Source organism: Elgaria multicarinata, chromosome 3 (assembly GCF_023053635.1).
Source record: "Elgaria multicarinata webbii isolate HBS135686 ecotype San Diego chromosome 3, rElgMul1.1.pri, whole genome shotgun sequence".
Classification (NCBI taxonomy): domain Eukaryota; kingdom Metazoa; phylum Chordata; class Lepidosauria; order Squamata; family Anguidae; genus Elgaria; species Elgaria multicarinata.
Genome location: NC_086173.1, coordinates 103,188,356 through 103,208,342, shown reverse-complemented (window position 1 = coordinate 103,208,342; position 19,987 = coordinate 103,188,356). Strand labels below are relative to the sequence as shown.

Below are 19,987 nucleotides of genomic sequence, written 5' to 3'. Positions count from 1 at the left end.
TGGTGAAGGCCAAAAATGGGGCATGATGACAGTGGAAGTCATCTCATTCTCCCAACTGGCCCTGAAACTACAGTATCCCTGGAGTTAATTCCCGCCCCTTGCAGTCAACTTGGGAGGGAGAGAAGAACATGGAGGGGGAGAAAAAGCACACGCGCACCCACTCCCTGCTTCAGTGACCTGGCAGGAGTTTGGACGTCGTGATTGTTCCAGCATGGAATCTCTCCACTGCCACCACTATAGGATTTCTTTGTAAGTTACCAACATCTGTGTGGAGCCTGAATTCAATAGCCAAGGTTCAACACAAAACAGTATTGGCAACTGGACAGTATTGGACCCTAGCTGCTTGGTGCAAATTTTAAAGATAACAGTTGTGTAGTCAAAACAAATATATAAAGATGCATATAAGGAAGTGGGTGGTTAGAGCGAAAGGGAGACTAACGTATTGATTTCCTTAATGTGGAGAAGGAATCTAAGGTGCTGATTCTTCTTGCCCTTGAGTTACTAAGGAGACAAACAACATTAGAAAATTAATATGGTTTGCAGTCAGTGCATTCTCCATCCTGACAGAAGTCAACTCCCACAACATGAGGATGGATTGAATGCAATAGGTGAGAAATATGAAATGAAAATTATTATAACTAAGACTCTGTGACTCTCAAGAGATTCAACTGACTTCATGAATACATAGATTAAAAAAAAAATCCTTCAACACACCAAGGAATTAATATATTTTCACAATAACTTTACAAAGGATATGTGGGTGGAAAGAGAATGCCCGTCTCAACGACAAGAAGCGAATCATATGCTATTAAGAAGCTTAGCTATGATGCCTTTTAAGCATGTATTTTGTTGGCATCACCCAACCACCTTGTTTAAGATGTCTTTTGTTCTGGGAAAGACTGCATGGGCAAGAGACGTGGCAGCCAGCAGCAGAAGAATCCTGATGATAGCATGGCAGCTATCTGCCTTTATTGAAATTAAGATTAATGACCTATAGGTCCTCTACTAACTTAATCCACAGGAGTTGCCTTCACTTGAGTAAATACACTGAGAATCCTGGATAAATGCAAATACCTTCTTCACTTCCAGGACACCTCCATAGTCAAACAGCTCATGAAGCAACCTATGAAATTGGCTTGGTGGTAAATCTAATGCTTGGTGGTAAATATGGCCCATTCTTGAGGTATTCTCACCTCTAAATGGATCAGCAGGTTATGGTACCACCTGCCCTAATACCCCTTATGGTGTAGAGTTCAGGAAAACTACCTGTTCGTCTCATGCAAATTCTGAGCTCCATGAGATGAGCATTTTATTGCATGCTCGTTACTGGGCATTCATGGATTTTTGGGGCTCCCTCTCACGTTGTCTGCCTCCTGCTGCTTCTAGCCTTGTTCACGCGACCAAAACCCCACCCCAGTAAGACCGACTTATTTTTAAAGATGGAAGTCGCTGCTATCTCCTGCTGAGTGTAGGAGAAGCAGCGGGATCAAAATGGCCCACACTGAATGGGCCACGTTTCAAAAGAGGAAGTAATGAGAGACAAACGTGTGGACGGAGAAGCGATGGTAAGCAAATGCGATTTCCCCCTGGTTGAGGACGCTCCCTGTCTAAGGAAGGCTTCATTCATTCTCCAGAGTTAAATCTTTTGTTACATGAGAACACCCAAAGCAATTCTCTCCTTTGTGGAACTCTATAACTGCCTAGTTCCTCTTTGCGGTTTACTTTGGAGCCCAACATGTTCAAATGCTCTGTTGTGGTTCTTCTGGAAAGCTCCCTCTTCCCCATGACCCACCCCAGCACCCTCCCTCTTGCTATGGGGATGATCTTACATTTCCAGGACCACTTTGCCTCCTTACTTGCACTACCTTGCTACCTAACATACTTAGAGCTTCACCCCTGTGAAGCATCCACCACTGCATTTGGACAGTGTCCATTTCAATGGTATTGCCCAACTGCACTGGAAGCTAGAATAACTTCTTGGACGCCCAAGGGAATTCCACACTGGGTGAGTAGCTGTAATATTAGGGCTGTGGGCTTTGTGTGTATCACTTGGAATTCAGAGAGTCTGTGGGCATTTCTATTTGAGGCTTTTATCCTGCACCTTTACTGAGGCTTCTGCTTCCAGATTCTTTGTGGAATTAAGATTGGTTCCTTTATATGAGCTTTTTTCCATGGTTTTTTTTTCTTTGCCTTTATATATATTTCATTTTACAACCACTAGATGGTATTATGGTATAGCGGAATTGCACAATTATACAAGACTTCTATTTCACCATTTCTAAATAATATCAGATTGTCCTCATTACAACACACACACACACTAATAGTTGCAAAACCCTGAAAGATGAGGATATCATGTAAAGGACCCAGACAACCATGAATGAAAAACCATGACTGCACAATAAAAGTCTAGTGTAGAAAGGCTCTGTGCCTCACAGTGGAAGTAAACAGTGGGACTGTTAAGGGAAATTCCTTCCCGTAGCCAAGGCAAGAGACATGGACATTGTGATAGGTCTTTGTTTTTGCTTTAAATCAGGATCTTAACACAAGCAAGTCCAACTTTTAGCTAGCTTCCCTTCCTTGCCCGTTTGCCTTTGTTTGTTATTTTCCTTGGATTAGTTGGGGACCAAGGGAGAGGCATTGCGTTATTGCTCTCCATTCCAGATTCTGTTTTTATGACTGCATTCCACACTTTGTGGGGCTGACAGGTTCCTAATAACGGTTTAGCTAGTCGTTGGTTCCCCATGATTGCCTATAACATCTTTGGTCTCTGTGGGACTGAATATTGCTATGAACACAGCGGCCTTCATTCTCATGCAGGTGGAGATCTTAATTGGCCATTAAGCATGTATTTAGAAACCCTGAGAAACCTGAACAGCTATAGCTTGCTGTGGGTTTCCAAGTGACTGTGACCAACCATGGTGAAGCCCTTTTGGTTCTCCTTCCTCTGAAATAGCTAAATTCTGTCTGTCTGTCTTTCTCCAGATAGTTCTCCTGATATTGCTTTCCCTGGCACGGCCCTTTTGCACCACTGAAACTCATAGTGCCCCATTGTACTTGCGTCTCCAAGTATTGCCTTGCCTTTTCCCTACTGTCCTCCCTGCTCCTTGTTTGGCAAACCTAACTCTAAACCTTTGTCTTTTCACTCTTTCACTGCTATTAGGAGTAGCCTGCTAATCCAATGCCAGAGGGTAGCATAATAGCCGGTGTTTTCTTTTCTATAAATACCTGTGGTACAGTAAAACCTGAATATTTCAAGCATAACCACTGTCAATGTCTCTGAGATAATTTCCCCACTTTGTCTAAATACGGGACATAATCTGCCTAGAGCACACCACACCACAGCAAAAGATCCTAATATTTTTTAGCTCAGTCAGTCATATGTGTATAGATACAAGCTTGCATACATTGTGTACCCTAGGGCACACAGTAACAAATGTCAACTACCCGTTGGCTCCTCTCCTGAGACACGCCAAGATACTTCCCAGGATCACATGAGCACGTGGTTTTACAATCACACAGTGACATCCACTGTTACTCCCCAAAGATTCCAGCAATGTCAACTCTTCAATATCATTGCTATTCCTGGCATTGTTGTAGATTAGGAATAGGCAATGGGATGCCCAAAGGCACCAATGCGCCCTAGTTACATTTCTTGGCATCTGCCAAGGTGCCCTTCCCCTCCCACTTTTTTTTTAAAAAGAAAGATTAACACATTTTACTGTGAAATAGCTTCCTGATGGTGCTGAACCCTGTGGGTTCAAGGGAGTTCCTTACTGTGTTGGGGCTCAGACCCCACCCCTGTCTCATACTCAGTCTTTTGGACAGGTTACTTCTCCCTTGCCGCACCTTGCTTGGTGGCCATTTTGTGTTGGTGCCCACAACAGTTATTCAAATTGCCAAATGTGCCCACAGCCCCAAAAGTTACCTAGCCCTGTTGTAGAGCATTCATAATATAGAGTTCTCATACAAATAAGTTACCAATATCAGGGACCTAAAGATTTTTTTTTTATCCCTTTCTGAAAACCCCTTGCTACATTATTTCTACTAGGCTTGAGCAATATGATTTCTCCAGCAAAGTAAATAATCTAATCAATAGAGTCTGTGTTTTCACCTGTAGATCCGCTGATGAAGACAGCTGCTAAGTTCACATTTAGCTTATGAGTGTATGGCATCTTTATTTTACTATTTTTTTTAACACATACCTCCAAATAATTGTTCTGTGTAACTCAAATGCTCACATATAGTATTTCAACCATTAGGTGATGCAACAAAAGATATAATCACCCTTGCTCCGTTTTCACCACTTGATGACTGGGAAACTTAGGAAGATGCAACCTTTACCTGCAGTAAAAGTACCAAGTCCAATGTCATGCCTCCACAGCCTGAATTCACAATTTTTGACTCTGTTAATCCAGCAAGGAAACTGCAGCAGCAGAACACCTTTTCCAGTTTATTTACATGCCCTTTGGGCTTCTCCACATTAGGCTTTTATCCTGCAATTGAGATTGATTACTCATGGAAGTTTGAGGGTTCTTTACATGACATCATCAAGCTCTAGGGCCTCTCCTGTGCTTTCTGACCTTTATCTTATTTTTTTTAAAGATCACAGATATTGAGGTATTTAAATATCGCAAGTTGATTTTCTCCATGAAAACAGGAAATGGTGCTACTGTATAACACAGCACCATCTAGTCATCATATAACATATACAGCATGCAGATAAAGAAACTCCCTGGGGAGGAAAAAGCAGATGTACGTGAAAAAGGGGCAATCTGAATCCCTCAAAAATATGGAAGCAGAAGCCCTGGTAAAGTTGCGGGATAAAAGGCCTAGTGTGGAGAAGTTCTTTGTGTCAGTTGAGAATGAAACGCATAAAAAGCCCATATTCCCAGTAAAATAAACAATAGCAGCGACCATCAAGTCCTTGCTTCTGTTTGTTTTTTTCTGAGAAAAATCACAATTTAAATGTATATCAGTTGTTCTCAATTGATGAAAGGCGATTTTTTGTATTTGATTGTCTGTGACTTAGCACAAACTGTAAAGTAAGAAGCTGTCTGTAGGCACTCCACGTATCCAGGGATAGTTTTAATTGTACAGGTGCTATGAAACTGCTCTTAAAAATTTAAGGCTTCTGGGAAAGAGGTCATTGATTTGGCCCTCTAGCAAAACACTGATGAAAACTCTTTCTGACTTAAGAGTCTTCTGAGACCAAGGGCCTTGCTAGACCATGCCAGATAAGCCGGCAGGGAAGCGGGGCAATGGCGCGCTAACTTTAGCGCGCGCCGCCCTGCCTCCTACACGGACTCCGGAAGCCCTGCAGTGTCGGCCATTTTTTTTGTTTTTTGTTTTTTGTTAAAGGGGCCACGTGCGCCCTGAAGACTCCGGACAAGGTAAGTGGTTTTTTAAAAAAAATTATCCTTCCCTTGCCCCCATCCTGTCCCCGGCTGTCCTTCCCTCGCCCCCATCCCGTCCCCGGCTGTCCTTCCCTCGCCCCCATCCCGTCCCCGGCTGTCCTTCCCTCGCCCCCATCCTGTCCCTGGCTGTCCATCCCTCACCCCCCGTGCGCCATCCCCAGCTCTCCGGCTTTCCCCGCACCCCGTGCTATCCCTGGCTCTCCGGCTTTCCCCCCACCCTGTGCCGTCCCTGATGTCCGGCTTTCCCCCCTCTCTCCTGGCGGGTCCGGCCTTCCCCCTCCCCCTCTCTTCCCCCCCCCGGGATCCCCCCCCCCGGGCCGATGGGCACAGCACTCGTATGAGCGCTGTGCCCAGTCCGTGGCTTTTCCTGGCTACTCGCGAGTAAGCGAGTAGCTGCAAAAAGCCACGGACCCTGCTAGACGTTCCGCAGCCCCGGCCTCAGGAAAAGGTGCGCCATAAGCTTATGGCGCGTTAAGGGAGGTCTCAGCGCAGCTTGACCCCGGATTCCCCTGTGCGTCATCTGGACGCACAGCAGGGAAACCGGGCCTCACATCTAGCAAGGCCCCAAGTAGCAGGCAGGCACAAGGAAACTTTCGTTCCAATTTCCTGCATGTCCATTAGTCTGACATCAAAGAGGTGGGGGGGTGGGCAGGAATAGAAGGAAGGAACATTGCTTGGATTCCACTCTTCCCATGACAAACTCAGCAAGTTGAGACTCTGCAGTGCAAATGGCAGGAACTATAACCTCTTGCCACTTGGACTCAGCAGAGTAGGCCAAAACTTTACAAGAAGTTTCCTGGGCTACAAAAGTTCAAGACTGAAGTTCCAGCTCAAACTTTGCTAATGGATGTGCCTGGCGCAATTTCTCCTGAACTCAGTTTCTCTGAATCAATATGTGCTACACAGGAATAAGGAACGACAACTACATTCATGTAATACAGAAAAACAGCTCGTTGATGGGAGTTTGAAGCACCTACATTGAATACATTTCTTTTAGTGTAAAGCAAAAGGTTGCATAGTCTTCTCACTGCATTTTCTACCAAACAATGACCTGCATCCCATGATTATTTAACACATGGTGGGGTGTTGCGCCCATGGGTGCCAGGTGGCCGATCCAAGCCCCATTGCACCTTCTTGTGTTGTCTGAACCTGGCAAGGTTAGCTTCTTGGATGGTTAACAAACCACCCCACAAACCTACAACAAGCCATGGGTTCTGGGTGGTTTGTTAACCACTCCAACAAGCCACCTTTGCTGGCTTCGGACAACACAAGAAACTACACCCGGCCAGGGTAATTATGCAAATTGGGCTGGTACATGACCAGCACATGCATGGTGGTTCACAAGCTAATGTAGCTTATTAATCACCCTCATGTCATGTGAACTGGCCCAATATGTCAAAGCTCTGGTGACAGTAAAGAGGAAGAGGGAGAAAACAGGAATTCTCCAAATGTTCAAGACGAAAGAGCAAAACCCGATTGCTCAATTAGAATCATGATTCCTCACAAGTCTATTGTCGCTATGAATATGAGAAGAATCAAAGGGTGTGCTGTTGGCTAGGATATTAGCCCGTGCTCTGTTACACCTCTTATCTGCGTAACCTTCACTTATCACACTGAAGATTCTCAAGCACTTATACCAGTAGATTTTTTAAAAACTCTTATGTTTCATCTCCTCCCATGTGAAAAGCTGAATGACAGCACTCCCTTATGTGTTTGCAAATGACTGGAATGCATTAAACTGGGAGGAAGAGGAAAAGGTAAATGGACTCTAGAGGGACTTTGCCTTGTTATGAGAATAGAAAAGTCTGGTTTTACATGTCTACTTTCTGAAAAGAAGACTTGCAGCCAGTTTTAGATCAGTACGACTCCATTAATTAGGCCACTGACTATATGCAGCACATAGGTGTTAGAGGCCAGGTAAACCTTCTTAGCTCCATGCCATTGATTGTATGCATTCGGATGATCTAGCAGCTTAGCCAACAGAGAGACATTTGGCTTAATTGACAACTCAAAACCCTTTTGCCCACTCTACGTGGATGATAGGATAAGTCTGAAACCACACAAACAACAGCAACACCCACAAACACAGCTGAAGATGAAACTGTGCCAAAAAGCCATTTGCAATCAAGGCAATAAGTTTGCTCCCTCACCAAGCAGTCATCCACTAAGCCAGTGAAGAATATACATTGCAAAGTTCTCAAATGGCCACCACATGGTGACTAGTCATCATTTAGGCAACCCATTATTAGGAATCATGATCAGCAAAGGTGGGAGGGGACATTCTAGCCAGGGAATGTAAAACAGAGGCAAAGCGCAAGATCTGAATTCCTGCAGAGGAGACTAAAACATTCCCATATTAAGGACTGAGATGTAAACTGAGATCCTCTGGAGTCTCGAGCAGCTGTCCACAGCCTGGTGCCTTACAGTTGTTTTGGACTTCAACTCCCATCATCCCTGACCATTGGCCATGCTAGGTGGGGATAAAGGCAGTTGTAGTCCAAAACACCTGGAGGGCACCGGATTTGGGAAGGCTGATCTAAAGAGAGGCTTTAATGTGGGGAACCAGCCATTTTGAGGTGAATTCAAGAGTAACAGCTGGAGTTTGGGGTCGTCAGAGGGGTAAAGGAGCCTAAGAGCTAAGTGGTAGGATAGGGACTGAGACCGATAGTGCCCCAAAGGGGCAGAGGATGGCACCTGGCTGGTCGAGGATGAGGCTGCTTGTGCCTAGTGATTTGGGATGGAGCCTGATGGAACTGGGGTGGCAGAACAAATGGCAACAGCTCTCAAGCCAAGCAGGAAATAGCTGCCCACTTGATTCTGGCCCTTCACATCAAGATTTTTCTCCTTCCCCTGTACACTTTCAATGGAAGGCGACACCCCTGAAACATCTAGTCAGAGCCAGACCCCTAGTAGCAGTGCCAAGGGAAGGTCCAGTCTGGTCAGCCAAAGTGACTTACGTCTTGTGAGCAATTCACAGTTACTGCCTCAGTTAACCCAGCAAGAAAAGTGCTGCAGCAGAGAAGAAGGCTGTAGTTCCCCCAAACCTCCAGAGACGGGGAGAGAAGGTCTCAGGGCACATCGATACAGTGATTTCCCATCCTGTTACCCCTCTTTCTTTCCTCCTCCTTCCTGTTGTTAGAGGCCACGACTTTTGCCACCTTATTATAATCAAATACCTTTGGATCAAAACTTTCCCCTTGTGTTATTCTCATTTCAGCATTCTGGATGGGTATTGGCACAACATATCTGGTTTTAGGGTGGCCACCTGTCCTATTTTAAAGAGGACAGTCCTCTGTTTGAAGGACTGTCCAGCCCAAGCCTGGTTTAAAGATAAAGAACCATAAGAAAGGACAGCAGCAAGGTCCTGGACATTGCCTATCAACACTCAGCACCTGGACAGTGGCACATTGAGCAATTGCATGGTCATGGTGGCTTGTATTGTATTTCTATTTAAATTATAGTAATCATTTCTAAATCTTCATCTATGTGCAAACATGTGCTCATTTTATGGCGTTCATTGCTCTCTTTTGTCCTCCCTTGTGTGATGCAGTGTGCAAGTGGCCAACCTATGTACCGTATCATAAGAGTCCTAGCCTATGTCATCAGAGATGGTCAAAATACTCTCATCATCCCGCAACTGTGCAGCAGTACGGACAGAGGTGTTCAACGTGGGACAGCCTGTGGCAGCCCTGTGGTGCGCAGGCACCACTTGTGTCCTGGACTGGCTCTAACAAGCAGTCAGGAAGAAAGAGAGAGAGAGAGAGGGAGGAGGAGAAGAGGAAGAGGAAGAGGAAGACTTAGCCATGTTTTAGCAGCTTTGTAGTTTATTTTGTACCGGCTTCTAAAGTAGTCCTGGGAACTGAGGGCACAGAGGATCCTGTCACTCAGCACTTTAGAAGGTAACTGCATAGCAGGATTTCCCCATTAGCCAAATTAAATTACAGGCTCAAGCGCCCACATCTCATGCAGGCAAAGCCCTTGCTTCCGGGTGACTTCAATAGGAGCTTTGCCTTTCAGGAACCCTAAATAGCATTCCCTTCGTCTTTACAAAACCAGAAAGTATTATGAAAGCTCTCCCCGTGCAAAGTTTCTCACAGCCATCTTTCCAGAGTTTCTCATAGCACCTTCTTAACAAGCTCCCCAGAGGCTCTCCAGTTCTCCCTCAAAGGCCCAGTGCATTTTGCAGCAGAAGGCCTGAAGGGGCACGGCTGCCACCCACTCCTGATCCAAGTCACTTTCCATATACCAGGGGCCCGTCTACAGCAGACGTTGTGCTCCAAAATTGGGGCTAATGCTACAAGGTGAGTTAAACTACAAACACCTTGCCTTGGGAGCTTCCAGATGGAAGTTTGTTTGGATACTGGGCATGTTAATTCAGGGCAGCTAATACCAGAACCCTGTCTTGATGAGGGGTTTGCCCCAGAATGGATTCGGCGTGGCAGCAGGTCATCTACAGTATATGACGCAGCCGCCATCCCAAAGCAGTCCAGGGGCAAACCCCCTAAGCGTTGCTTAAAAAAGGACAGGCACTTACCCGGGCTTTTTTTAAGTGGAGGCGTGCCAGAGCCAATGGCAACCCTTGATTGGTTGCCATCAGCTGGAGGAGGGCTGGTTTGGGCACTGCGTGTCCCTCTCTTCCTGTCCCTCCAGCTGCCCTGTTGCTTTCCCCCCACTCCAGATTTTTTTAAAAATTTTAATCTGTAGATGTGACCCTTCGCATCTACAGATTAAAAAAAACTGGGTCGGGGAAGGAGCAGGGCAGCCAGAGGGGGAAGAAGAGAGGGACACACAGCACCTGAACCTGCTCTCCTTCCTCTGACCTCCCTCTGGCTGCCCTGTTTCTCTCCCCGCCTCCAGTGGGTTTTTTTAATCTGTAGATGTGAAGGTTCACATCTGTAGATATAGGTTCACATCTACAGATTTTTTTAAAAAAAGGGAGGGAAGGAATGGGGCAGCCAGATGAAAGCCAGAGGGAGGAGAGCTGTCTGCCCCATTCCTCCCCCCTCAATGGAGCTCAGCCTGGCAGTGGCGGCGACAACTCCACATTGGTACTCCTTATTGTGCAGGTGAAGGGAAGGAGTGCCAAAGTGGGAGCCTGAGGCCTGGCAGCACTGACATTTCACTGTCAAGATGGGGCCCAGGATACAAACCGGTGGCACAGTCAAAACCAGAGTGACTGACACAGCAATCCCCTGCGCTATATGGTACCTCTTTTTCAGTGACCTTATTCTTTCCAATTAAATGATCAAAGGACTGGAGCATCTTCCCTATGAGGGATGTTTACAACAGCTGGGATTGTTTAGATTCGAAAAAAGGAGAGTAAGGGGATACCTGATCAAGGTGTATAAAATCATGCATGGTGTGGAGCATGTAGATAGGGAAACATTTTTCTCCCTCTCTCATAATTCTAGAACCCGGGGTCATCCCATGAAGTTGATTGGTGGGAGATAAAGGACAGATAAAAGGAAGTACATCTTCAAACAGTGCATAGTTAAACTATGGAATTCACTACCACAAGATGTGGTGATGGCCACCAATTTGGATGGCTTTAAAAGGGGACAGAAAATGCAGGTTGCTTACCTGTAACTGTAGTTCTTCGAATGGTCATCTATGCATTCACACATATGGGCTTTGCGCCTGCGCAGAGACCAGACCGGAACCTACTATAGCTGAGTGGAACGTTTTTGGCGGGAACCCCTCCCCCACGCTACCGCGCATGTCCATGGGGTTCCCGCCCTTACCTCAGTTTACAGGAGTCCGACATTGTGCCCCCATAAACATGAGTGTAAATAAAATAAAGTACATTCCACAATAAAACAGTGTCATTTATAAGTCTCACACCACCAAGTGGGGATGGTGGGTGGGTTGTGTGAATGCATAGATGACCACTCGAAGAACTACAGTTACAGGTAAGCAACCTGCATTTCTTCTTCGTGGTCTCTATGCATCACACATATGGGCGAGTAGCAAGCTGACATACCTTTGGAGGTGGGTTGGTGCATCATCTGAAGATCTCTGAAAGCACTGTCCTTCCAAATGAGCAGTCCTGCCTTGCACGGGTGTCCACACTGTAGTGCTTGACAAACGTGGATGGAGTGGACCACGTTGCGGCTCTACAGACTTCTGCCAAGGGAACACCTCTGGTGAAGGCCACCGATGTTGAAACAGCTCTGGTGGAATGAGCCGTCACAGGTTTCACTAACTCTAATTTAGAAATAGAGTAGGCCAATTCTATTGTCTCCACTATCCAGCGTGACAACCGCTGGCAAGAGACAGGGAGTCCCTTAGAAGGCTCACCATAACAAATAAACAATTGCTTTGTTTTCCTTAAAGTCTCTGTTCTGTCTTTGTAAAAAGCGAGAGCCCTTCTTACATCGAGAGTGTGCAAGGAAGACTCAAGAGGTGTAGTTGGATTAGGGAAGAAAGCAGGTAAAGTAATATGTTGGGACAGATGAAAAGTAGACACTACCTTAGGTAGGAAGGCTGGATCTGTGCGTAGCACAACCTTATCCTTATGAAAGATAGTGTATGGAACATCTATCCTAAGAGCTCTAAGCTCACTTGCCCGTCTTGCCGATGTAATGGCTACTAAAAAGACAGTCTTTAAAGTAAGTAGCCTAAGGTCTGTCGAAGCCATAGGCTCGAAGGGTTTGCGTGTCAGTGCTTGCAGCACAACTGACAGGCTCCATGGAGGTACAATACTTTTCACAGTTGGTATTGTGTTCTTAAGCCCTCTCAAAAATTTCTTAGTTGTTGGGTGGGTAAAGGGTGTAAACCCATCTATGCCTCGGTGAAAAGATGTAATTGCAGCTAGGTGCACTCTGATGGATGTAAGCTTAAGTCCCTGCTGAAAAAGCATCAATAAATAATTGAGGATAAAGGCTAAGTGGCAAGATTCTGGTATTTGACCATCTTTTGATGCAAAGTTCTGAAATCTTTGCCACTTTGCTGCATAAGTTTTCCTTGTGGAAGGCTTTAGTGCTGCCAATATAATGTGGTCCACAGTCAAAGTTCTAGTTCCAGAGGAGGAGCGGTTGTTATCCTCCATGCAGTCATCTTGAGGGTCGACAGATCTGCGTGTTGAACCCTGCCCTGGTGTCGAGACAGTAGCTTCGGTGTCGACGGAAGCCTGATGTAATCCCCTCTCGATAGCCGAAGGGCGTGAGAGAACCACGTCTGTCGAGGCCACCACGGAGTGATGAGGATGCAATTGGAGTTGTCTAACTGGATCTTGGCTACCACCCTTGTCAATAGTGGGAAGGGAGGAAACATGTACAGGAGGTTTCCTCTCCAAGTCCTGGTGAAGGCGTCTCCTAAAGATTGCTCTCCTCTTCCTGCCCTGCTGCAATACTTGGCACAAATTGCGTTGTCTTCGGTAGCGAAGACATCGACAACAGGACGGCCCCAGTACCGAAAAAGGCTTTTCCGCACTTTGACATCGAGCTCCCACTCGTGGTCGACATGGAAGGACCTGCTGAGAGAGTCCGCAACGACGTTTTCCTTGCCGGCTACATGGATCGCAGTCAGGTAAGTCCTTCTCTTTATGCACCAGTTCCATATTCTGAGTGCAGAATGGTTCAGGGGGTGTGATCTTGTTCCACCCTGTCTGTTGATGTATGCCACCACGGTAGTATTGTCCGTTGCTATCAAGACATTTCGGCCCTCGATCATCTGTGCAAATGCTTTTACTGCATTTTCTACTGCCAGGAGTTCGAGATGGTTGATGTGATGCTCCCTCTGTGATCGAGGCCAACGACCCTGAGAGGTTAAGGAGCTGCAATGGGCTCCCCATCCTTCTAAGGATGCATCCGTCATGATCGTTACCGAAGGCGCGTCTTGTTGGAATGGAACGCCTTCGAGAAGAGTCGACATCGAGAACCACCATCTCAGGGATGCCCTCACTTGCTTCGGTATCGAAAGGTAAGACCGTCGAGCATTGTGCCTGAGATCGAAAGTCCTCAAAAACCAGGCCTGCAATATCCTCATTCTGAGTCTTGCAAATTTTATGACTGCCGTAGTAGCTGCCATCAAACCTAATAGTCTCTGAACTGTCCATGCCGAAACCTTTCGGCGGCTCTCGGTATCGATGGCTAACTGCTGTAAGGTATTCGCCCTGGTTGATGGTAAGTATGCCCTCCCGTCTCGAGAGGATAGGGTTACCCCTATGAAATCCAATTTCTGCTGTGGAGTCAAAATGGACTTTTCGTGGTTGACCCACAGCCCCAATGAGTCCAACAGGTTGAGGGTGGTTAGTATGTCTGACTGGAGCGCCTCGCTGCTGTCCGCTACGAGGAGCCAATCGTCCAGGTATGGATAAATGTAAATGCCTTTCTGCCTTAGGTGGGCGCATACCACCGCCATGACCTTCATGAAAACCCTCGGCGCCGTGGCCAACCCAAACGGAAGAACGGTGAATTGGTACTGAGATGCACCGATCGAAAACCGAAGGTAAGCTTGATGCGACTTCCTGATGGAGATATGGAAGTACGCATCCTTCAGATCCACCACTGCGAACCAAACTCCTTTTTGTAGAAGCTGCAGAATAGAAGTAACCGTTGTCATACGGAACTTCCTCGGGGTGATGAACTTGTTCAGTTGTCTTAAGTCTATGATCGGTCGAAGACCTCCGTCTTTCTTCGGGACCGTGAAGTAACGGGAGAAAAATCCCTGATTGAGTTCCTCTGCTGGTATGGGAGAGATGGCTCCCTTCGATAGTAAGGTCTGTACCTCGAGCAGCAGAGGAGGGGATGGAGCCGTTACTTTCACGCCGGAAAAAGGAGGAAGGGCATCGAGCTCGATGGCATAGCCCGAGTTGATGATAGTGAGCACCCAGGAGTCTGTTGTTATTGACTCCCATAGGTGGTAATGGGGTGCCAGGCGGTTCGCAAAAGGGAGTGGATCTGGAGCCGAAGAGTCAAACATGCTGCTTCTTGCTGAAGTCAGGTTGCCTCTTGTCCAGCTGGAATCGGCTTTGGTAAGGCCTCTTCCTCTGCAGCTGTTGTTGTTGCTGCCGAGGTTGAGGCTGGTATTGGGGCCGATGCTGTTGCTGTTGCATCGGAGGTCTCCATTTCCTCGAACGGTATTGAGGTTGCGAGGGAAAAGTAAACCCCATCTTTTTAGCAGTCGTCCGAGCTTTATAGATGGAGTCCAGCGTGTCATCGGTCTTGCTGTTAAATAGACCTTCTCCATCAAACGGCATATTTTCTATCCTGGCCTTAGTCTCGTTGGTTAGATTTGAGGATCTAAGCCAGGCATGCCTTCTTAACGATATGGCCCCCATCATCGATTTTGAATGGCAGTCCACCTGGTGTCGAGCGGTGGACAACTGCTGCCGTGCTATACCCGTTGCTTCATTTTGAAGAACTCTTGCCACCTCTCTTTTATCCTCTGGGAGGTGATCACACAGATTACCAATCTTCTCCCAAAGAAAAAGTTGATAACGGGCCATAGTTGCTTCATAGGCTGATGCCCTGATGCCCAAGGAGGATGACGAGTAGACTCTTCTGCCAGTAATGTCTAGCTTTCTTCCCTCTCTGTCCACTGGAGCAGAATGTGCTTTCTGAGACTGGCCCTGTGCTGACTCAACCACTATTGAGTTCGGCTTAGGGTGCTGAACTAAAAATTGTGCACCCTCTTCCTGCACTTTATACAGAGTCTCTAGGCGTTTTGATGTTGCCTGCGTCGACGTCGGTGTCTTCCAAGTCAACTGCGCTGCTTGCTTTAGCGCGTGCGGGAGAGGGATCGCTATCCTCTGGTTCGTGGTAGTCTGGAACACATCGTAGATACGATCTACTACAGCCTCATTAGCTTCCTGGGTCTCTATCCCCAATGCTCTGGACATTCGCAGGATATGGTCTGAGAACCTAACCATGTCGTCTGAGGGGGAGGAAGGGTCTTTATCTTGGACTTCATCCTCCGGTGACGGAAATGAAGGAGCGGCCGACACACCCGATTCCGAGTCCGAAGGATAATGTTCCTCGGGTGACGATACGGTGACTAAATGTAAATCATCCGTCGATACCGCAGGAATCGCCACGGTCGACGCCGACGGTTGTCGACGAGGCGTCGATACCGTTGATCTTTGAGGCGCCGGCGATGGAGGCAAAGGGAAGCGGCACACCCTAGTTGTAGACGGGGGAAGAGCATAGTAATCCTCCCGCGGATACTGCTGTTCCTGAAAGTACCTTTGGGGGCGGTATCCCTCCCATTGGTATTCGTCATCCCTCGCCTGAGGTTCAGAGTAGCGAGAGGCTGCCTCCCAATCACGGCGTGGTGTTAGCCTTGGCGATGGCAACAATGGAAGTTCTCGCAGTCGAGGGGGCTGGTGAGAAGACGCTGCTGACATCGAATCCCTCAGTTCGCCCTCTGAAAGGCTAGGCGGACGAGTCGGTACCGCTGGTAACGAATGTGGCCTCGATACCGAGGGTGGTCTCGACATCGAAGCGGCAGATACCGAGGGCGGTTTCGATACCGAGGCAGTGGGAGCAGCGGGTGGAGTGGATTTACTCCTGACCGGCTCTACTGGGCGAGGCGACGCTAAAGAGGTTCTCTCCGCGTCCCTCTTTCTCTTCTTTTTCTTCTTCTTCTCAGTCTCAGAAGAAGGAATCGGAGTTCTGGCTTTTTTAGAGTCCTTTTTAGCCTTTGAACTCAAGAAAGACCGACCAGGCGTGAGGGGTATCTCAGCCCTATGAGCTCTGGTCTGCACTTCAGTGCTTTGGTCTGATGATTTGACCAGTGCGGTCTTAGTAAGTGCCGTTTTGTGAGTTACGGACTTATGAGCCGCAGTCTTCTCCATTGCCGGGGGCCTCAGCGGCCTTAAGAGCCTTTTCCCAAAGAACCGAACGGAGTCGGTCTGCTCGATGTTTTCTCGTCTGTTTTGTAAAGGCCATACAATGGTGGCAAGTCTCGACAACGTGTCCTTCACCTAAGCACAATATGCAAAGGGAGTGTCCGTCCGATGGAGGGAGCTTAGCCCCGCACTTTACGCACTTTCTAAACGGTGCTTTTAGTGCCATACAGGCCCCAAGCGACAAAGTCGCTGAGGAAAAATCTAAACTAACAAAACTATTTATTTATTTATTTTTTATATATATATAGGATAGACAAAGGAGAAAAGAACGCCGAAGCGAGAAAGACGAGAAAGAAGAGAAAGAATTAGAGTAAAGAAGATATTTTAAGACACAAACGCTAAGAGGTTGGTTCTATGGTCTATGCACAATGGCGGACGACGAAGAACTGAGGTAAGGGCGGGAACCCCATGGACATGCGCGGTAGCGTGGGGGAGGGGTTCCCGCCAAAAACGTTCCACTCAGCTATAGTAGGTTCCGGTCTGGTCTCTGCGCAGGCGCAAAGCCCATATGTGTGATGCATAGAGACCACGAAGAAGAAGATTCCTAGAGAGGAGAAGGCTATCAATGGCTACTAGTCCTGATGGCTATGTGCTATCTCCAGTAAGCCTGTATACACCAGTTGCTGGGGAACATCATAGGAGGGTGCTGTTATACCATGTCCTGCTTGTGGTTCCCTAGTTGACAGCTGGTTGGCTACTGTGTGAACAGAGTGCTGGACTAGATGGACCCTTGGTTTGATCCAGCATGGCTCTTCTTTTGTTTTTACTACAAAAGAGGGATTAGGGGCAGGGAGCTGGAAGAAAATATTACAAGTACAACCTAATTTTGGGGTCAACCAATGTATCTGTGGACCACTCTCTTGGTGTTCACCAGGTCCCCTGCTCCTCCCAATTTTTATTTTTAAATTAAAAGCATTAATTGGGGAGTTAGCATGCTGCAAAGAGAACTATCAGCCTCCAGCATGATCTTTATTTCCAAGAATGCCTCTGGGCCCCACATCTCTGGGTCTCAACCCTTTGTCTTCTATGAAATGAGTGTTGGAGCAGAAAAATATGGAAACAAAAGAGCAGTTTTGTGTTGTGGAGGTCAGACTCCATGTCCACCTTTTACATAAGTTTTTGGACCAGTTAGTTTTCTTCTAGACCCACCCGTTTGCCTTTTGAGAGGTGGATATTTTGGGCCTGTTCAGACAACATATTAAGCAATGATTAGGCCTTTAAACCATGGTTATGTAGCCACCATGGCTAGGAATGGTTCACACAACACACTAAGCCATAATGTTTAGCTCAAATTGCTTAACCACCATGGCTTAGTGTGTCACCTCAGGGTAGGGTGACTAGATGCACCGGGAAACCCCGGAGACCTCCAGAAAAACGGAGATCACTGGGGGAACTGGGACTGGGCCCCAATTCACTGGGAAAAAGCCTGGAAGACGCATTCTTGGACTTCCGAGAACATGTCTCCCAGCCCCAGCCCCCCAGTGATGATCTAGCCTTCTCCTTTGTGCTGGTGCAATCACACCAGTACAAAGGAGAAAGCTTGCATCGCCCAGGGGGGTGGCGGAGGAGCTGAAAGATGGGTTCTCGGACTTCCGGGAACGTGTCTCCCAGCCCCCACGCCCCAGCAATGATCTAGCCCTTCTGCTGCGCTGACGCGATCACGTCAGCGCAGCAGAAGGCTGAAATCAGCCCGGGGGGGAGAAGCTGGAGGATGCGTCCCGGGACTTCCAGGATGACATCTTCCAGCCCGTGCCTCCCCGCAGGGCCAATCTAGCCCTTCTGCTGCACTGACGCGATCACGTCAGCTCAGAAGTTCACTCCCTGCCTCAGCCGGCTGGGCCAGGCCCATCCACCCGCAACGGGAGTGAACACAGAGCCCCACCCCTTGGGTCGCATCGCATGTGATGAGACCCAAGGGTTGGGGGTCAGTTCGCTCCCTGTCCCGCCGCTGGCAGACACCAGTGTGGAGGTACCGGGACAGGGGTGGCGGACCAGACCACCCAGCCATGTAGCAAAAGAGGACAGTGGCAGCGGTGTGGTAATGATGGTGATGATGATAAAGGTGCTGATAATGGTAATAGATGCTGCTGCTGCTGATATTGATAATGCTGCTGCTGCTAATGATGGCGATGCTGATAATGGTGATGCTGACCAAGGCCATGCCCTTTGGAGGCCAGACATGTTGGGGTGGGCACTCGTCATGAGGGCAGCCATATTGTCCTCCTTTTTGGTTTACAAAATATGGTCACCCTAACCTCAGGGTCCTTGTGAGCATCGATGCCCACCATGGCAGCCATTTTGTGGATGGGCAAGCCACCACCACCCCAATAGCAGCCATTTGCGAGAATGCTCACAACATCTCTCAACATTCCAAATGTGCCCATTGATCCCAAAAGTTTTGGGACCCCAGAACTGACTCCCTGCCCAACAAGTAGATCAAACATCATGATTGCTATTTCATGCAGAAGTATCTCCCCACACCCACACCCAAAAGTCGTTTACTGAGGTTCCTTTGCTTTCACCTTCAGAAAATAAATACTAGAAGCACATTATCATTATTAAACATTCTTGCAATAGTAACAATGAAAGCTGTTTTCTGCTTCAGGACTATTTGATATTGAAAAGAAACACCTGTCCAGTCTGTACAGCTCTCTGATGGCCACCGGGGGCTGCTGTTTCTCTAGTGAAAGAGGAACTTCCTTTCATGGTATGGCAGTGATAAGGCCCGGAGAGGCCGGGGCAGTAGGAGGTGAGGTCTAGTAAAAATGCTTATTTTGAGATTGCCTTAAGGTCCAGAAAGTAATTATTTCTTGGCTCCTAATTACTCAGTTGCAGATAATTATTTGTGTTATTGCCAGCAAAGTACATTCTCCCACAATGCTTGAAAATGATGAGACTTTGCTATTTTTGACCAAATCTGTGAGGTTTGGCTTAAACAGCTGCACAGCCAGGAAAAAAATAGTGTGGGTCCCACGGCCCCCAAAATAGCTGAATTGTTGTATCTTCATTACAAAGGTAATGTACTTACAAAAATGAGTGACTCTTCTACATGTACATCTACACAGAAGTGCAACAGAACGTCTGCGTGTTTACATAGAAGTAAGCCCCACTGGGTTGAATGGGGCTTACTTCCAGGTAAGCGCTATGCATAGGATAGCAGCCTTAAGCGGATTCCCTTTTTAGAATGGGTAGAAATATTCATGATAACCAGAGCTGATTCACGCAACTATTTTGACATCATGAAGCAAGGGCAGGTCATGTGATGAGGCCAATGCAGCTGGATGATGGGAACTGTAATCCAATGACATCTCGAGGCTACACATTCCCCATCTCTGCTATAAAAGCTGTTGTGCTACTGTTGCTCTTTGGCCTGAGCCACGCTGTGGCTCGGTTTGCTGATGACCTGTGTCCTCACTCCCTGAATCTCAACACCATTGACTTATTAGTAGTCCTGTCTAACAGCAGTATCATTGTAATTTGGTGTGTTTTCTAGGATGCAGTGGCACAAATTATTGGAGGCACCTATTGGATAGTACTTGTAATGTCACTGATGTAGGGTGACACAACTTCATGCCTGTGCCTTGTTGTGTAACCCTAATGCCAGTAGTTGGCCTGCAGAAAAGGAATCACTTTAGCATAGTGCTATGACATATAGCAATGCCCCTCCATATGGCCAAGATCTTCCTATAATGTTTACTCAAGTCTCTCCAGCATAGTTTTG

At 47.3% G+C, this 19,987-nt stretch overlaps 1 protein-coding gene across 1 annotated transcript in view; it reads right to left on the bottom strand.

Annotated features, from left to right (window-relative positions):
- The window catches only part of GRM2 (glutamate metabotropic receptor 2), a 52,109-nt gene that overhangs the window by 2,452 nt on the left and 29,670 nt on the right, over nt 1-19,987 (bottom strand). The window lies entirely within an intron of this gene.